Source organism: Littorina saxatilis, linkage group LG10, assembly GCF_037325665.1.
Source record: "Littorina saxatilis isolate snail1 linkage group LG10, US_GU_Lsax_2.0, whole genome shotgun sequence".
Lineage (NCBI taxonomy): Eukaryota > Metazoa > Mollusca > Gastropoda > Littorinimorpha > Littorinidae > Littorina > Littorina saxatilis.
The window spans coordinates 13,162,359-13,178,027 of NC_090254.1; the positions used below are offsets into that span (position 1 = coordinate 13,162,359).

The 15,669-nt window shown below is 42.3% G+C and overlaps 1 protein-coding gene across 1 annotated transcript in view; it reads right to left on the bottom strand.

Moving 5' to 3' along the window:
• The window catches only part of LOC138978212 (uncharacterized), a 448,901-nt gene that overhangs the window by 101,969 nt on the left and 331,263 nt on the right, over nt 1–15,669 (bottom strand). The window lies entirely within an intron of this gene.

The following is a 15,669-nucleotide window of genomic DNA, read 5'->3' on the forward strand; positions in this document are numbered from 1 at the left end:
TGATTGATTTCATTGTCTTCATGTATTCTCCTAATAAGAGCAACAGAGAGTCTCTAATTACACCGGCATTATGTGCTTGCCACAGATAAACAGTAGGCGCTGCACTGGTCTTGCAATATATAGGCTGTTTTCAATAATGGGGAGGTTCATTATCCGAGGAAGGAAACAATGAATCAAGAAACCAAAACCCAGGTGCACATCTGCGGGTCCTAGGCAGTGTGCATGCAGACTATTCCTTGCTCCTGCTTCTTGCCATCTCTGAGGTATGGCGACCAGACACACACACACACACACACACACACACACACACACACACACACACATACACACACACACACACACACACTTACATTCAGTTTTATATATATAGTAGATTCAGTGGTGATTCTTGGGCAAACGTCTGACGGCCCATACTCAATTTCCCTACATTTTTTTTTAATAAATAAGGGCTTAAAAGCTTCTATTCTATTCATTTGATTTCTCTCCTTGCACTCCTTGAACTTACATAAAAACTATCCTTAAAAAATGGCATGTCCCTTTTAGTTATTTTTTCTGTCAAAATGTGTAGGGGGTAGGGGTAGTAGAAACACCACACTTCAAAATGTAGCTAAGGGTTATTAATATTTCTACTGTGGATGTGACAAAGTCTTAACCATTTATAACAGAAATGGAACAAGGGACTTCACGTGAGAGGAGCTAACAAGATAACAATAAAAACAAAATGTACTCTTCAGAAAACAGCAACAAGAACCAATGAACATGGACTAGTTTCGACTTTCATCAGCAAAAGAACAACAAACAAGTCGCGTAAGGCGAAAATACAACATTTAGTCAAGTAGCTGTCGAACTCACAGAATGAAACGGAACGCAATGCAACGCAGCAAGACCGTATACTCGTAGCATCGTCAGTCCACCGCGCACGGCAAAGGCAGTGAAATTGACAAGAAGAGCGGGGTAGTACTTGCGCTGAGAAAGATAGCACGCTTTTCTGTACCTCTCTTCGTTTTAACTTTCTGAGCGTGTTTTTAATCCAAACATATCATATCTATATGTTTTTGGAATCAGGAACCGACACGGAATAAGATGAAAGTGTTTTTAAATTGATTTGGACAATTTAATTTTGATAATAATTTTTATATTTTTAATTTTCAAAGCTTGTTTTTAATCCAAATATAACATGTTTATATGTTTTTGGAATCAGCAAATGATGGAGAATAAGATGAACGTAAATTTGAATCGTTTTATAAAAAATGAAAAATAAATACAATTTTCCGATTTTTAATGACCAAAGTCGTTAATTAATTTTTAAGCCACCAAGCTGAAATGCAATACCGACGTCCGGGCTTCGTCGAAGATTACTTGACCAAAATTTCAACCAATTTGGTTGAAAAATGAGAGCGTGACAGTGCCGCCTCAACTTTCACGAAAAGCCGGATATGACGTCATCAAAGACATTTATCAAAAAAACGAAAAAAATATTCGGGGATATCAATCCCAGGAACTCTCATGTCAAATTTCATAAAGATCGGTCCAGTAGTTTGGTCTGAATCGCTCTACACACACGCACGCACGCACACACACATACACCACGACCCTCGTTTCGATTCCCCCTCCATGTTAAAACATTTAGTCAAAACTTGACTAAATGTAAAAACTAAAAAGAAGGGTAGACGGAGAAAGAAAAGGAAGAGAATGAGCACAAAAGAATACAGACAGAACCTAACGTATCCAAAAAAAGAACAAAATGTAAGGGAGGAAGTCATAGCATAGTGACAGTGACGTGCGCAGACCCAGTTGAGTAGTTGCACTCAGCATGTACAATTTTTTTAGTACGATCACTTTTACCTCTTCTGGTGCCATTTTTCAAAATGGGGATAATGGTACGTTCTGCAGGTAGGTTCAAAAATGACACGGTCAATTCTTATGCTACTCTTACACTGTGCCAAATTGCCCTTGCGAATAGAATTTTCCAATAATTCACAATGATCGGGACATGGTCGCAAGACATTCGTAAATGTTCTTAACCATTCCCCACCATTCGTCCTTTGTTTTGAACATAGCAACATGTTTCTAATATTCGCAAAGAAGTCATATTCTTAACTTTTTGGCAACGTACTTGTAAGATTTCGCAAGACATTCGTAATCATCGCAATGTATTCGTAACGCTCGCAAGGCATTCGCAACCATTCGTTATGCCTGTCTCACACTGTGCCGAATATCCTTGCGAACATTCGTAATCATCACAATGTATTCGTCAGGCTCGCAAGGCATTCGCAAACATTCGTTATGCCTGTCTTACACTGTGCCGAATATCCTTGCGAATATAGATTCGTATGCATTCGCAATGATCAGTAGACATTCGCAAGCACTCGCAACCATTCGTAAGACATTCGCAAGGATTCGTAAGGCTTCGAATGGTCAATATGTTTCCTGTCCATTAGTCTCTTTTTTTGGCCAAATACAACATGTTCTATACACATTTCTTGCGAATGTCTTACGAATAGTTGCGAGTGCTTGCGAATGTGTACCGATCATTGCAAACGCCTTGCGAGCGCTACGAATACCTTTACGATGATTACGAATGGCTTGCGAATACTGAAGAATATGCATTCCTTGCGAATATTAGGAGCATGTTGCTAATATTCGCAACAAGAGACAAATGGTGGCGAATGGTTAAGAACATTTACGAATGTCTTGCGACCATGTCCCGATCATTACGAATTATTGGTGAATTCTATTCGCAAGGGAAATTCGGCACAGTGTAAGAGCAGCATTACGAACAATGCGAATCGCATAATCGCTATATTCGTAAAATGTTTGCAAGCACTCGCAACACTCGCAAGGCCACTCGCAACGTTCGTAATACATCCGCAAGACATTCGTATATGGATTTGTATGCATTCGCAATGATCGGTAAGGCTTCGAATTTTCAATATTTGTTCCTGTCCATTCGTCTCTTTTTTGCCGAATACAACATGTTCATATTCGCAAGGATATTCGGCACAGTGTAAGACAGGCCTTATAGTTTTGTAAAAATGAGATTTTGTGGACTCAGCATGCGCAGCATTTTGTCATTTTTTTAAGTTAAAATCGCTTGGATGCTCCCGGAAATATGTTCATGCGAAACGAGAAATTAATGAAATGTTAGCCTCCAAAACGTAATGTGATTACGCTATTTCAACCCTTTTCGGAAATACAGGCCACAGCAATTTCAATATATCATTACATGTATAACAAACGTAAACCATGCAATAATGCCGCTTCCAAAATAGGTCCTGTGATTGCAATTGAAGGGTCAGATATCCCATTCAATAGACGATTTTCGAAAATAACTCTGTCGTGATTATCAGCGGTATAGAGGAGTAGAAGCCCCTGTACCGTAGACAGATTTTTCACAACATCCGGAGCACGCTCCACGCCTCTGACGGGCTGTATCCCGAGATCGGGACGAACAACCAACTCCGATATGTATGCCATGCGGCGTGCGCATGATATGATACCATTTTCTTTCAAAAATCAGCGTTTACGAGTTCATCGGAGTTTAGAATTTGTTGTGGAAAAGATCGCTGGCACTTATTACAACGTGTCTTGATCGAGGTCACGTTGGTTTGGCCTCAGGTCACGTAAATTTAGGAAAACACACGTGCTTAGTGATCACTTCCAGTGATCAAAAATCCATCCGTGGCGATTCGTGGCTCCGATGAAAATATAGCATACACATCGGAGTTGGTTTATCGTGCCGATCGCGGGATACAGCCCGTCGGAGGCGTGGAGAGTGCTCCGGATGTTGTAAAATTTGACTGCAGTTTTGAAGGGAACCTAACCCTCAAGACCGCCAAAAATCCTGTCAGAGTTATTTCCGATAAGCGTCTATTGTAGGTCACTGTAATCGGGGCGCATCCTTTTGGCCATTACTCAACATGTGGATAGCAGGATGCACAGTGGATAGGCAAGTGAGGCAAAAAAATGTTGCTTTGCATGGATTTTCCATAGTAGGAAATGTTCTGAAATACGCCAACATGTAAAACTCGGCTACTTCTCTAACTCTCTTGTGTGTTGTTTTTAAAATCAGTAACAGTTGGGTTTTTTAAACAAGATATACCGTAAACTACCTTGCATACGCACACCCACCCACCCCCCCCCCCCCCCCCCTACGCGCCAGTCGATGTTGATGTCGTTGCTGTGACGGAGGGAGCTGTCTGGCGCCGCGAGGACGCGCCAGCCGATGTCGACGCCGATGCTGTGATATGATAATTGAAAGACTTGGAAGAAGTCTGATACAAGAGTGATATGATAATTGAAACACTTGGAAGAAGTCTGATACAAGAGTGATATGATAATTGAAAGACTTGGAAGAAATCTGGTGCAAGAGTGATATGATAATTGAAAGACTTGGAAGAAGTCTGATACAAGAGTGATATGATAATTGAAAGACTGATTGGAAGAAATCTGCTACAAGAGTGATATGATAATTGAAAGACTTGGAAGAAGTCTGATACAAGAGTGATATGATAATTGAAAGACTTGGAAGAAGTCTGATACAAGAGTGATATGTTAATTGAAAGACTTGGAAGAAGTCTGATACAAGAGTGATATGTTAATTGAAAGACTTGGAAAAAGTCTGACACAAGAGTGATATAATTGAAAGACTTGCAAGAAGTCTGCTACAAGAGTGATATGATAATTGGGAGGGAATCCACGTCGTACGACACAACAGTATTATACCTTGTATAGTGCGCAGCCGCTTAACTGGTGATCGCTGCCAGGATGAGATGTTGCAGTCCTGTGCTGGCAGAAACACCGTTGTTGATGGCCGCAGGAGCGGACATCTATTGCAATGCGTTCGGAGAGGTGACATGAGTCGTTTGTTACCGTTCTCACGAGATCAGTTGTTGACTGAAACCAACTTTGTTATCTGTGCTGTTCCGGAAATGAGCTGCGCTTTTTTGGAATTCAAACAGTATCATGTCACTGTTGTCCCAATTGCGCTGTTTCGGAAATGAGCTGCACCTCGTCTGTCTGTATATAGCAACACACACTGTCAGTCACGTACACTCCATGCAACTCTCTCCGTCTCTCCCTCGCTCTGCCTTCGTGTATGTGTGTGTATCTGTCTCTCTCTCATTCTTTTTCTCTCTCTCTCTCGAGATCTCATGCGCTCTCTCTCTCTCTCTCTCTCGTCATTTTCTCTCAGCCGGTGTTCATTTATCTGTTTCTCCATCTCGAGTCTCTCTCTGTCTGTCTGTCTGTCTCTGACTCTCTATTTCTCTGTCTCTCTCTCTCTGTGTGTATGTCGAGTCTTTGTCTGTGTCTCCCTCTGACCAAAGAGTATATCCCTACGGACAGAAGGGATACTCTCTTTGCTCTGAGTCTCTCCGCCTCTGTCTTTGCATGTATGTCTCCGTCTATGTGTGTGTGTCTCTCTCTCTCTCTCTCTCTCTCTCTCTCTCTCTCTCTCTCTCTCTCTCTCTCTCTCTCTCATCCGACTCCTGGCACGCAGGTCAAAGCAGAGGTGTCAGTCTTGTGTTAACTTGAGTGCACGTGTACCCAGCAGGAGGGGGGTGATTCGGATCAGAAGTGGGGTAACTCGACCACTTGGCTTATGGTGGAGACAGCTGGAAGATCTCTGAATATAATTGAAGAGGAGTAGTCTTCCTTTTAGAAAATGTGTACTCTGCCTTGCAGATTAGAAGTTTGTGCTGTCCGGGCTGGGTAAAGGGAGTGGCCGTGGGGGGGGGGGGGGGGGGGGAGTGGGTAAGAGAGGGGTAAGAGAGAGGAAAGAGGAAACTGGACAGGGATAAGTCACTGCCTGAAGCATTCAATAAAGCCAGAAAAAAAAGAAAGTACGACATGTAGGTTTTCAATTCATATTTTTGCAAAGTGTGTGTTCGTGGCTGCTTTCATGGGGTGCCTGTATCCTCTGGAATTTGAGGATTTCTTTTATCTCTCTTTTTCTGACACCGTTCATTTAACGTCATTTTTACAAGACAGGTTTTTTTCCTTTCAGTTATACGTTGTAGTAGTTTGACCTTATTGTTGTAGTACAAGAAGAGCTCGTTCACCAGTAGTAAAGCACTGATCTAAATAAATTACTTTGAAAACGGTGAGACCAAGCCATGCATGGGAGGTAACTTTGTGACACGTTCTATCCATTTTTAAACATGCATTGCTTCCCAATACAAGCTCTCCCGCGTGACCGGCCACCTCACCAATGTACGGACAGGTTTGCACTGGCCCTAGGGTGTCCGTTCATGAGAGGGACTGCTGTAGCAGTAAATCTAGTGTGATACATATGTAATCAATTTATCCACTTGACTATATTCACAACAGGGACTTATCACTCTTCTTTGCATGTTTTTATGCCTACGTATTTTCAAATACTCTGCAACACATATAACCCAAATACAACATATGTGCCCGTACACTACCGCTTCTTTTATGAAAACATTGCTTCGGCCATGTTGATTTTAATCAACCAATTTTCTTGTTTGTGAGTTGTAAATTTACCGGGTTGAGTAGAGTAACAACCTCTAGCTTTGTTTTTGCTGCTGTGCTTGAAGTGGACTTTTTAGTACTCATTTCTCGGTTCTTCACAATCAAATTATAAAGTTAAACAAAAATAGATCGTTTAACCTGAACTTTTTATTTCTGTTTTAAAAAACTGGTCCTTAAAGGCACAGTAAGCCTCCCGTAAACCATCACAGAGCTCCCCGAGCGTCTAAATACAGTACAAGCATACTTTCATTTGAACGCTCACCGAACGGGAACATCCTGGCTGCTTTCTGTCGAGCGTGAGACATTTTCCAAGAATTTATTTTCGTAGACTTGTTCCGTTAACAACAACGGCGCCTCGTTTTTGCGCTAGACCTAACTTTTAAAATCTAAATAATAAATTGACAGCTTGTTACACAAACATTCTTTAATCATAAAAGAATTCGTTTTTCATCAAGACAAGATCAGAACAATTCGAAGTTGTGAAAGTTTAAAAAAAGAAAAGCCCGGAAGCAGGGTCACGCAAGGGTCGTAGCAGACGACGGCCGGTTTATCAGTGCAAATCGCCGTTCCTCTCAACAGTCAAAAGCCATCGCTAGAGTTCTTGTGAACCACAGCCGTTGTTTCGTGCATAAAAAAACGTGCTATTGTAGATAAGCTCACGTCGAGTCGCATTCAAATGACTAACTATGACGACCGCATTGTGAAAAGGGAAAACTGGATCACACGGGTTCACGATGGCTCAGGGGTAAGATAAACCACGCAAAAATAAATTCTTTGAAAATTGTTCGCTCTTTACGGAGGGCACCTAGGATGTTCTCAATTGGTGAGTGTTTAAATGAAAGGGTGTTTGTACTGTGTGTAAAAGCCTGACCGTATCTGTGATGGTTTACGGGAGGCTTACTCTGCCTTTAATTTTGTCTGAAGACTCTATACTGCATTCTGTTTTCTGTGTGGCCAGACAAGCACTGATCTAAATAAATTACTTTGAAAACGGTGAGACCAAGCCATGCATGGGAGGTAACTTTGTGACACGTTCTATCCATTTTTAAACATGCATTGCTTCCCTTGAATGCAAACTCGGGAACTTCCATCTGTCACCGTGCTTGTCAAACAAAAAACAAAAACAAAAAACCGTGTGGAGCTTATTATACCCATGTGAAGAAAAATCAGAAAAGTGTTCCACATAGCCAAGTTAAATGCCTTTGAAATTACACGGAAAAGATATTTAAGGATGTTTAATTGGGGGTACAAAAAATGGCGCAATATACAGGGGGGCGTAGTTTAATAGTTCATCACATTCTCAATCCAAGCACCTCGTCCCCAGATCTTTCTCCTCCAGATTTCGTCCTCTGTGGGTACTTGAAGGAAAGGGTTTACCACAACAATCCACAGACAATACAAGCGCTAAAGGAGAACATTCTTCGTGAAATCAGCAGGATTCCACTCGAGACCTTGGACAGAGTTATCAACAACTTCAATGTCCGTGTCGCAGCCGTAATCCAGAGACGAGGTGCTTGGATTGAGAATGTGATGAACTATTGAACTACGCCCAGAAATGATGTTGCAAAGAAGAAACAAGAGGCGAAGCCTTCAAGGCTCACGTAAGAAATAGACAAACAGTAACACAAACTCACTACACGAAGCTTCGCAAAGTCTTAATACCAAAAACCCGCAGCTACGGCGTGGCCCTACTTCCCCAACATCGCTTCTCAAGTTTTGACATGCGAAGCTTCGCCGTAGCTCGCAACGAAGTTGGGTTTTTTTGTAAGAAGAGTGCTTTTCGATTCAAGATGGACGACGAAATCAGACTCAATACCATAGTGAAGAATACCTGTATTATTTCATACTGCGATGCATTGACATGTCGAATGAAACTCGAAATCCCAGCGCTCACGCCAACTGGTCCCGGCCGTGCTCAGTCAACGAAATAGAACACATACAATTAACTTACGTCATCATCAAGTACGTAAAGTACAATTTGTGACGTAAAGTACTCAGAAAGAAGCACACCACGGGCTGGTCGAGACTACGTGCATGCGCTTTCTGACTAATAAGATTTGAGACGCCAAGACATGAAAAGAAAAAGATTTAACTCTTGCCTTCCAACTAGTCTCGGGCCGCTCAAAACCGAGACTTTCAGTAATTCCTTCGCGTGACGTCTAACCCTCTTACGCCATAATGTGACGTCTTCAAATGACGAAATGTTAAAGTTTCTACCACAGACATACACACGCACAAACACGCACAAACACACACACACACACACGCACAAACGCACAGACAGACAAAGTTACGATCGCATAGGCTACACTTACGTGAGCCAAAAACTGTGCCTTACTAAACTTTCATGCTTGTGTGAGACATTCCAGGTGAAAAAGAATAGGTGGGAGCCCTGTAGCAGAAATGACAGGCACGCAAAACTGTCTACATTTTTTTTGGACCACCCTGTATAATGAGTTATTGTTTTTGTTTTGTTTATTTTCTTTTGTTTTTTGAAAATGTATGTGGACACAAGAAGCACTCAATAAACATTTTAATCCATAAACACTTTAATGCGTGTTGCAAGGTTTATTTATCACAGTTTTAAATTTCGTGCACACACAAAAAAGGTTTTAACATATAATTGATTGCATTGAACTGATTGTCAATACTTTAACATTGTTGTGGTCTAGCTGTCTTGTGACATCATTTCTTCACTCGGAGAGTGTGTGCGCACGCGAACCATTGACATTGTTTTAGCTGCTTGTTTGATGTAAGATCCCAGAAGAGCTCACGGCGATTTACATCGAGTGAGATGGAATTTTTGAATATGAATTATAATAAAAAATGTAATGTAGCCCAAAAATGTTTGTATGATCAGGCATGGGAATTGAAAATTGTATAAAAGGCGGAAAATTTATAACTGAAGACGCGAAGCGTCAAGTCGACGGCGCGAAGCGCCTAGCCTTACTAGGGGGGTCCGGGGGCATGCCCCCCCCGGAAAAAAATTTCTCCAAAGAACCCAGATGGTGCAATCTGGTGTCATCTGAGCTCCAAGTTTGCCATTAAATTCTGTTTTTAGAATCAGATTTTTTAGTACAAAAATGTACCAATTTTTGCTTTTTTGAAGAAAAAAAATATATACATGTATTATATGGTTTAAATTTGTAAAAAAATTGATCTTCTTGAGACAAACAGGAAAATGTAACTTGTAACACAATCTGTGCAATCTGGTTTACTTTCAAGACATAAAAGTTCAATAACTGAGGCGGACGGTAGCAGTGCGTGAACAAAGTACGGAAAGTTTTCGCGGGCTTTTGCGCAAAGGCCAAAGTAACCGGTGCTTTTTTTGTGTGCCTCCCCCCTTTATTTTTTCGGCGGACACTTTTGCATTTTCGGCGGAACAAAACAAAAAAATTCGGCGGAAATCCGCCGTTCGGCGGACAATTCCCATGCCTGATGATAAAGCCTCAAGGGCTATGTTTGGTTTATTGAATAGATGTATGTAAGAAGTTAATGTTACCTTTAGATATTCAGTTAGAATTGTTTGACAGGATGATTGTGCCAATTTTATTGTCTGGATGCGAAGCCGTATGGTGTCCTGGTATGTTAAAGTTAGCATCAAAATTGCAATTACGATTTTATCAAATTATTTTGAAGTTGGGTAAGTCAACTCCTAGCAATATGGTTTATGGTAAAATTGGAAGGTACCCACTGTAAAATCAGGCAAAATATAGAATTTTAATTTTTGGTTTAAGTTGTTGAATGTTAATTGCAAATATAAGTTTTCCAGTATAATATTATATACCGTTTTTTGATTCGTCAGTATATATAGAGGATATATATATAAATCACCCTCTTTGTATTGTATAGAGACAACGTTAAATAACCTTGGCCTAAGTGGAATGTGGATAAACCAGTGGAATCTGAATTGTTCTAGCCATTGGTTCAAGTTAAAATCATTACAGTGTTTGAAAGACCAATATGTGCAGATGTGGTTTTCTGATTTAAATTCCAGTGATGTGTTTTATCATTATCGGCTGCATAAACAACCCGGGAATTTTTATTGTGGAGACTTGAAATCCATATTTTAAAAAAAAAATGTTTGTATCGAAATGAGTTTATTGGTGTATTGGTGGAACTGCCTGCATTTCCTTCTTATTGCTTTACTCTATAATTGGTGACTGGTCACCCTGTCACACAGTGAAAATAATTCACGACTGTTGTTTTGATTTCCATAGCATAGGATGACACTTTGACTACTAATGACGTCCTGGCTATCAAGACTACTGACACAAATGACACTTTCTGTGTTTCCTTCTGGTTTTTCGTGTACCCCCTTGGGGTTTCTTGAAATAAATTTGCCTCGCCTTGCCTTGCCTTGCCTTGCCTTGCCTCGCCTTGCCTTGCCTTGCCTTGCCTTGCCTTGCCTTAAGAATATGTTCGACACATTTTCTACTAGAGCTGTCTGAAAGGTTCGTAGCCTGCACGTGAAGGAGGTAAGCTAGAGCTATGTAAATAGACGATTTTCGGAATTAAGTATGTCGGGTTCAAGTGTGTGTGTTGTCAAAGAGTTATTGCCCTTGGAAACATTGGGGCAAACATTCCCGCGTGATATGAAAGGCCAATCACGAGTGGCATGGTGGACACACACCTCGCTAGTGATTGGCCTATAATTTCACGTGGGTAAGCTTGCCCAGATATTTCCAAGAGAAACAACTCTTTCACAACACATAGAAACCCGACTGAGTTATTTCTGGAATACGTCTATTGGCACACATTTGCACCTATACTGCCGTCCTCTGACAAAACACAGAAAGTCCATTTTCGTCAAAAAATGAGATTTTGATGTTATCATTATGAGCACATCAGCGCGCATTTTGTCAGTAAGTCTTAAATCTCAATTACGTTTAGTTCCTGAGATATCATAAAGTAAGTCCATTTAAAACGATTTAAGTTCTCAAAACTTGAACCAACGGCAGAACACAGCAACATCCCTTACTGTGTTCTGCCGTTGGTTTTAACAAACGCGAGTTCAAAGAAAACATCGGCACAACACAGTGATATTTCAGTCAGTGGTTGCCTTATTATTATTTTTTTTTAATAATTTATGGTGTGATCTCCGAGCGAGAGAAAGTCACCGAGAGAGAGAGAGAGGGGGGGGAGAGAGAGAGGGAGAGCGCGCTTGTGTGTGTGTGTGTGTGTGTGTGTGTGTGTGTGTGTTGTGTGTGTGTGTGTGTGTATTAAAATGATGTTTAAAGGAGTCGGAAGAGAGCAAATAAAAATACATTTAAACAGAGAACGAACAAAAAACACCGTGTTCAACACATACACGAACGCACGCACGCATGCACACACACACACACACACACACACACACACACACTCACACCGGCACACACACACACACACACACTGATACACACATATCTATATATATATACGACTAGTGTCTGTCTGTCTGTCTGTCTGTCTGTCTGTTCGCGATGCACGGCCAAAGTTCTCAGTGGATCTTTTTCAAATTTGGACACCGTATTCAGCTACACCCCGGACACAACCTCATCGATGAGATATTTCAACACGTGCTCTCAGCGCGCAGCGCTGTGCGCGCTGAACCGATTTTTTTGTTTTTTTGTTTGTTGATGTCGGGATCCACTACCAGTAACTCTTCCTTATCTTCTCCAGTGTTTTCAGCCGCGATTATCTCCCTTCCTCCCTGTGGCGTCAATCCATATTCCCGTTACTACGTTACTATTTTTAGAAGGTCACTGCACGTTACTATTTTTAGAAGGTCTCCAGTGTTTTGCGCGTTTATCTCCTTTCCTTCGTGCGCGTACACCCGGCTTTGCCGGGTCCCAGGCGCAGCCTGGTATTCGGCTCTACTTCTTCCCGGCGAAGCTGGTACCCGGCGAAGCGGGTAATCATCTAGTATATTTGCGCGCTGAAATATCTATCAGGATACACAAGCAACAACAGTCTCTTCGAATTTTCAAAACACAAAACATTCTTTTTAAAAACAATACCTGCATTATTCCACAAACATTGATCGATAAATCGTTCTTTTTCTACAATATGTACAATATCCACTTCCCCAAACCTCAGGGGTGCAGAGGCAGTCGGGTGTCAGATTGCATAATAGGCTACTACCCCTGCAGACAGGGTTGCCTGCCTCAGACACTGGTGGCCTGTCCACTTGAAGTTCTAAGAGATTAAGAAAATGGTTTCACCCAAAGGAGAATGTTTGCAACTGGACACGGCTGGTGCACACCAGTACTTTTAGTTTAAAGAAAAAATGAATAGACACATAACACAACTGATCGGCAACAAAGAAAAACTGGACAATGACAATAGCTTTACTCTGTAATTGGTGACTGGTCACCCTGTCACACAGTGAAAATAATTCACGACTGTTGTTTTGATTTCCATAGCATAGGATGACACTTTGACTACTAATGACGTCATGGCTATCAAGACTACTGACACAAATGACACTTTCTGTGTTTCCTTCTGCAAAGAGGTTGCACACTTTTTGCCAATTTTCATGGCTCTAATTTTTACGAAGCTGCATGTTTTAGTTACAAAGATTTGAGACAGCCTTCGTGTAACCGAGTGCCGTAACACTACGATCACCTCGGGAGGCGAAGTGCAATCAAACAGGATTGAAAATGTTAGGACCAATTTCTTAGCTCCAAAAAACTGTTATGCAAACCCGAAGGTTTCCATGAACATACAGACAATCGGAAACAACCAGACCCCATCACAAACAGAATTCCACAATCCACCGGTGTTGACTTAAAGGCCAACAACTCGGGTGCAGAGTCTGCTGTGAAAGGAGCGGTAGCCTCCCCTGTCACATTCGTATTATCAATGTTTCATTTACGTCTTCTGTTTGCACTTACCCGTATTTTTCCGTGGTTCCTTCGAGACGTTTTTGGGTCATAAGAATTCATACTTTTTTTCTGTATGCCTTCGTGGATGGTGTTCAGCCAATGTCAATTTAAGGCATAGCTTTGATTGGTAGTGAATTGATTTACTTTTAAGCTTCCATGGTTGAAAAGCAATCCTCTGGTACGGAGCGGGTCAAAGATTGTTGATCAACATTGTCAAGCATTCCCAAACACACACTGACACACACACACGTTCACACTTACCTTGCTCAGTCTCAATTTCCAGTCTACCGCAATACATTTGAGTCAAATAATTATGTACGAACGCGGGCACGGTTTTCAGGGTGCAAATCCGGGCCTTCAGCTAGCAGATGTCAACAATCTTTTGAGAGAAAAAAACAACTTTTTCTCATATTGTCCACGCATACATCTGAAACTGATAATGAACTATAACCGGTGGACAATTTGGTCGATCACAGCGCGGCCCCAGTGCCGCACGTCACCCAGTGAGTACCGTCAGTTGTGAAGGCTGTCACTGAAAAAGAACGAATAGATACTTTCAGAACTGAGAACTCAGAACTTTATTACATAATCTTCCAACCTGTCCTTGGAACATAGACAGAGAATAATTGTAAACGTAAGCAAAAGACTGTACACATACTTTGCCAAGATCAGCGAGGTTGCATTTCAATGTTCACATTCCTGACGCGCAGAACCTTTGCCAATTTGCCATAAGGTGAAGGGAACTATTTCCGTTGCGGAACTGAGCGTGGCGGAGTCAAATGGCAAGCGGCAACAAACACCTCGACAAATTACGCGGCATCGCTATACAGTCTTGAGTCGAGCGTTTGAAAATGCCTGAGCCTGAAGGCGGGTGTAACTTACACCTCTTGGTATCAGTCTGCCTTAGAGATGAGGACGACAGATGGCCAGAATAGCGCTCTGCATTTTCCTGCATAGAACTAAGGCGCGTCTGCCGCGACGGTGACTGAGCTAAACATTAGCAGGCACTGCTCACAGCCCGGCACACGGCACTGTAATCATTCCCCGTCCCTTCACCTCTCTCGCCACCACCCGCCCTACCCTTGTTCTCATGCCTGTATAGTCCGGGTGCTGACGTCCGTTTCACCCAAGCAGGCAAAGCATAGCGAGGATTGCTAGGCGAGTAGACCAAAGCAATTATGAAACGATTCTGTAGTTACTACACCATATTGAAATACTGAAAGTTTTGACATGGAAAGAGTCGCCGGTGAACAGCAGCGAGCACCCCCGGAAAGATGCTCACCTTTTGTCACTACTAAATTTACCCAAACGCTCTCACTTCATCCGCCAACACGTAGCTTTCTCGTGTTGAAGGAACGACCGTCTGGCATTGTATGCCGGTGACGAAGACGGCGGAAGTGAAGAAAAGCGGGCTTTAGATACAAAGTCGGTCTGAGATTCCCCAAGCCGTGTTTTCGTACCTGACTCGAGGCAACGGTATTTGTTTCATCGGCTCGCTGTTTACCCATGTGTTAGCGCGGCAGGCGGGTACACAGAGCGGATCCTTTGCGAGGCGAGGCGTCCTGGGCAATACGACTGAAGTAAGGGGCGAGCCTCCAGCCCGAGGGAAAGGGGCGCCGCGTCTTGTCTGCACAAACACGCTGCTGCTGAAGGCTTCTGTCCAAAGAGAACTCGGCAGTATCTGCTTCTGTCACACTGTTCTTCCCCACAACTTGACCCTCAGTCATGGCAAGACAAAAACATTGATTTGTGGACATGCAGAAATAGAAACATTGGTCTGGGGCAGAAACTGAAACACCACTTGTATAGTGTGAAGGCTTCTGTCAAAGAGAACTCGGCAGTGCCTGCTTCTGTCACACTGGTCTTCCCCACAACTTGGCCCTCGGTCATGGTAAGACAGAATTATTGGTTTGTAGGCATGCAGAAATAGTAACATTGCTTTGTGGGTATTGGCTGTGGCAGAAACTGACACTCCACGTGCATGCGATTGCGAAGGCTTCTGTTAAAGACAACTCCGATCTGCGTCTGCCCACCTCTTCTTCCTAACAACAGTGTCAGGCAACACAGTGACTTGGCCCTCAGACAATGCAGAGACAAAAACATTGGTTTGTAGGCATGCAGCAATATCAATCAATGACGCTTATATCGCGCATATTCCGTGGGTACAGTTCTAGGCGCTCTGCAGTGATGCCGTGTGAGATGAAATTGTATACGGCCAGTAGATTGCAGCCATGTCGGCGCATATTTACCTTTCACGGCCTTATTCCAAGTCACACGGGTATGGTAGACAATTATTAACTGTGCC